Consider the following 5,552-nt stretch of genomic DNA (forward strand, 5'->3'; position numbering starts at 1 on the left):
AGCACAAAACTTAAAAGAAAATCTTCATGAGCTCCGTTAGTAAAAGAAAACAAACCACCACTTCAAGGTACTGTAATGAACTCATTATTGATTTATATTGATGTTAAACCTACTATATTACAACTTTTCTATGGTTCATAAACTCTATTACTAGCCATAGATTCATCAAAATAAGCAAACAACACGCGAAAAACAGAATCTGTCAAAAACAGAACAGTCTGTAGTAATCTGTAGGTTTTGAATACTTATGGAACCCCAAAAATTCTCAAATAAATTTATGGAAGTGAGGAATTTATCTATTAATCACCTGCAAAAATAATTAACTAAATATCACTCTCCAGTAAAAAATGTCATCAATTCTCGCGAGCGCTAAAGTTTCTGTTTTTTACAGCAGGATCAAAAAGACCTTCCCCAAGTCTTCCCAACGGTTATACTTTGCACAAACACTAATTAAACACAAAAACACAACCAAAACAGAGGCTAGATAAATTATTTATTACTAAACTGGAGCAAAAAGCAAGGAAAAAAAATTAAAATTGGGTTGTCTCCCAACAAGCACTATTATTTAATGCCCCTAGCTAGGCATAATATTTCAACGATGCTCACACAGAAGATAATAATTGAGACAAATAGAGCATCATGAAACATGTGACAAACACATCTAAGTCTAACATATTTCCTATGCATAGGCATCTTATAGGCAAACAACTTATCAAGGCAAGCAAAAACTAGCATATGCAAGGAAGCGGAACGAAACAATAGCAATCTCAACATAACGAGAGGCAATTTAGTAACATGAAAATTTCTACGACCATATTTTCCTCTTTCATAATAATTACATGTAGGATCATAATAAAATTCAACAATATAGCTATCACAAAACATATTCTTAACGAGATCCACATGTATGCAAAGTTGACACTCTTCCAAAATAGCGGGATTAACATTAACTAAAGTTATGACCTCTCCAAACCCACTTTTATCAAAAACTTCGTAAGATTGAACATTCTCCAAATATGTGGGATCTAAAGTTGACACTCTTCCAAACCCACTTTCAATATTATTGCAAACATTATAATCAATCTCATATTCATCACGGGTCTTAAATAAATTTTCAAGATCAAAAGAAGAATCACCCCAATCATGATCATTGCAACAAGTAGAGGACATAACAAAACTAGCATCCCCAAGCTTAGGGTTTTGCATATTATTAGCACAATTGACATATAGAATTTATAATAACATCATTGCAATCATGCTTTTCATCAAAGTAACTATCAAGTATGGGTGCAATAGCAACGATCTCATGTTTAACATAAGGAACTATAGCAAACTCATCTTCATAAATATTGGCATCATGGCCATAAGAATAGCAAGCATCATGTTCTTCAAGGGATGTTTCAATCAAATCATCGAAATCATAATTATCTATAGATTCATGCATATCATTATTTTCTTCCGAAGCAACGGTCATTCTTTCAATAAATTCTTTGACATAGACATTATGAGCATAGTTTTCATAGCAATATTTAAGTATCTCAAAATTTTCAGATTCGTAGAGAGTAATATCATACTTTTCAATCAAAGAAGCAACTTCATAAGCACCCTTAAAAAGCAACAAAATTTTCAATTTGTTCAATATCGTAGTAACAATAAACACCCTTTGCATAAGAAGATAAGATTTCATTATCATTAAACTCACATAGGTAGGGGAGGTGTTTTTTAGGGTTCTTAGAGCAACAAGTAAGATCACAAATTTCACAAAGATTCCAAGCATAACATAGCAATCTGTTTATTTGATCCCATAAGAATCTCCCTTTTTCATACAAACGGTGATGCATAAAATGAGCATGCTCATCTAAAGATTTCCCATCAACTAGGCTAGTTGGGGTTTCAGCACGAGCACATAAGGATCAAAGATGATCCAAGTAGAACACTTTAAGTGGATCCATATCAATAGATTTTTAGCAAGCAAAGATGCAAGCAAATAGAAGGCACATGGAAACACAAAGAAAGATACATACAGGAAGAAGGCGAACAGAAAAAGGGAGAATAAAACGGCAAGGGTGAAGTGGGGGAGAGGAAAATGAGAGGCAAATGGCAAATAATGTAATGCGAGGGATGAGAGTTTGTGATGGGTACTTGGCATGTCTTCATTGTGCATAGACTCCCCGGCAACGGCGCCAGAAATCCTTCTTGCTACCTCTTGAGCATTGCATTGGTTTTCCCTTGAAGAGGAAAGGGTGGTGCAGTAAAGCAGCGTAAGTATTTCCCTTAGTTTTTGAGAACTAAGGTAGCAATCCAGTAGGAGACCACGCGCGAGTCACCTCGTACCTACACAAACAAATAAGAACCTCACAACCAACAGGATAAAGGGGTTATCAATCCCTTCACGGCCACTTGCAAGAGTGGGATCTGATAGAGATGATAATAATAAGATAAGTATTTTTGGTATTTTTATGATATAGATTGAAAGTAAAGATTGCAAAATAAAATAGATTAGAAACTTGTATGATGGAAAATAGACCCGGGGCCATAGGTTTCACTAGTGGCTTCTCTCAAGATAGCATAATTATTACGGTGGGTGAACAAATTATTGTCGAACAATTGATAGAAAAGCGAATAATTATGAGAATATCTAGGCATGATCATGTATATAGGCATCACGTCCGTGACAAGTAGACCGACTCCTGCCTGCATCTACTACTATTACTCCACACATCGACCGCTATCCAGCATGCATCTAGAGTATTAAGTTCATAAGAACAGAGTAACGCCTTAAGCAAGATGACATGATGTAGAGGGATAAACTAATGCAATATGATGTAAACCCCATCTTTCTATCCTCGATGGCAACAATACAATACGTGTCGTTTCCCTTTCTGTCACTGGGATCGAGCACCACAAGATTGGACCCAAAGCTAAGCAGTTCTCCCATTGCAAGAAAGATCAATCTAGTAGGCCAAACCAAACTGATAATTCGAAGAGACTTGCAAAGATAAACCAATCACACATAAAAGAATTCGAGAAGATTCAAATATTCTTCATAGATAAACTTGATCATAAACCCACAATTCATCAGATCTCGAGAAACACACCGCAAAAAGAAGAGTTACATCGAATAGATCTCCAAGAGAATCGAGGAGAACTTTGTATTGAGATCCAAAGAGAGAGAAGAAGCCATCTAGCTACTAGCTATGGACCCGAAGGTCTGAAGTAAACTACTCACACATCATCGGAGGGGCCATGGAGTTGATGTAGAGGCCCTCCGTGATCAATGCCCCTCCGGCGGAGCTCCGGAAAAGGCCCCAAGATGGGATCTCTTGGGTACAGAAGGTTGCGCTGGTGGAAATAGGGTTTCGTGGTGCTCCTGGATGTTTGCAGGGTATGTGAATGTAACACCCACAACGTGGCTATATCTCCCACGTGTCGGGGAACGACTTAGAGGCATAGCCGCATGGTAGGCATGTCGCAAGAGGGGTAATCTTTACACATCCCATGTACTGAATAAAAAGGGATAAAGAGTTGGCTTACAATCGCCACTTCACACAATACATAAATATGTCATACGTCATCCAAAATACAAACAAGGTCCGACTATGGAACCAAAATAAAGAAAGACAACCCCAAATGCTAGATCCCCGATCGTCACAACTGGGCTCCACTACTGATCAACTGGAAACGAAACAACACAACGAACACGAGCTTCATCAAGGTCCCACTTGAGCTGGGTTGCGTCATCTGCACTGGTATCATCGGCACCTGCAACTGTTTGGAAGTATCTGTGAGCCACGAGGACTCAACAATCTCACACCCGCGAGATCAAGACTATTTAAGCTTATGGGTAGGAAAAGGTAGTGAGGTGGAGCTGCAGCAAGCACTAAGCATATATGGTGGCTAACATACGCAAAAGAGAGCGAGAAGAGAAGCAATGCACGGTCGAGAAGCTAGAAGTGATCCTGAAACTACTTACGTTCAAGCATAACACAAGAACCGTGTTCACTTCCCGGACTCCGCCGAAAAGAGACCATCACAGCTACACACGCGGTTGATTCATTTTAATTAAGTTAAGTGTCAAGTTATCTACAACCGGATATTAACAAATTCCCATCTACCCATAACCGTGGGCACGACTTTCGAAAGTTCAAACCCTGCAGGGGTGTCCCAACTTAGCCCATCACAAGCTCTCACGGTCAACGAAGGATATTCCTTCTCCCGGGAAGACCCGATCAGTCTCGGAATCCCGGCTACAAGACATTTCGACAATGGTAAAACAAGACCAGTAGAGCCGCCCGATGTGCCGACATCCTGATAGGAGCTGCACATATCTCGTTCTCAGGGAAACACTGGATTGTCCAAGATTCCGGTAGGCCAGCCCAGAGTTGCCCCTGGTGGCCACCGGCGGCTGACAGGTTCGGACCAACACTTAGACAAGCACTGGCCCGGGGGGGTTAAAATAAAGATGACCCTCGGGAGCACGACTCCCAAGGGAAAAAGGTAGGTGGTGGTGAGGCAAATGGTAAAACCAAGGTTGGGCCTTGCTGGAGGAGTTTTATTCAAAGCAAACTCTCAAGGGGTTCCCATAACCCCCAACCGTGTAAGGAACGCAAAATCAAGGAACATAACACCGGTATGACGGAAACTAGGGCGGCAAGAGTGGAACAAAACACCAGGCATAAGGCCGAGCCTTCCACCCTTTACCAAGTATATAGATGCATTAAATAAACAATATATATAGTGATATCCCAACAATATCCATGTTCCAACATGGAACAAACTTCAACTTCACCTGCAACTAGCAACGCTATAAGAGGGGCTGAGCAAAGCGGTAACATAGCCAAACAACGGTTTTCTAGGAAAGGTGGTTTAGAGGCTTGACATGGCAATAAGGGAGGCATGATATAGCAAGTGGTAGGTAGCGTGGCATAGCAATAGAGCGAACAACTAGCAAGCAAAGACTGAAGTGATTTCGAGGGTATGGTCATCTTGCCTGAGATCCCGCAAGGAAGAAGAGTGAGTCCATGAAGAAGACAAACAGACGTAGTCGAACGGATCCTCACAAACGCAATGTTACCGGAACTAACACGAAGTAGCAACACCGGAAAGGAGCAAAATCAAGGTGAAAACCATCACATAAACATGACATGATGCACAACCAAGTATGATGCATGTCCGGTTTAATGAGGCATGGCATGGCAAAGTGCACAAACAATACTACAAATTAAGTGGAGCTCAATATGCAACGAGTTGCATATTGACGGAACACCACATTCAAGTTATTTGGTTCGATCTCGTTTATGTACCCAACAATATTAAATGTTGATTAACATGGCAAGAGGTGAAGCAAATGAAAACTACCTAACTAGGCAAGTTTAAATGAGGCCGGAACAACAAGCAACAAGCCCGGAAAAATCCTCATGAGCATATATTAGATTTGGTACTGTTCTACCCTAAACCATACTTTAGAGTTCTTAAACATGCAAAGCAAGTACACCATGTTAAAATAGGTATTTTTCTACCCCATTTACATATAAAGTTTATTAAAAACCGAG

The sequence above is a fragment of the Triticum urartu genome, chromosome 6 (genome assembly GCF_003073215.2).
Source record: "Triticum urartu cultivar G1812 chromosome 6, Tu2.1, whole genome shotgun sequence".
Lineage (NCBI taxonomy): Eukaryota > Viridiplantae > Streptophyta > Magnoliopsida > Poales > Poaceae > Triticum > Triticum urartu.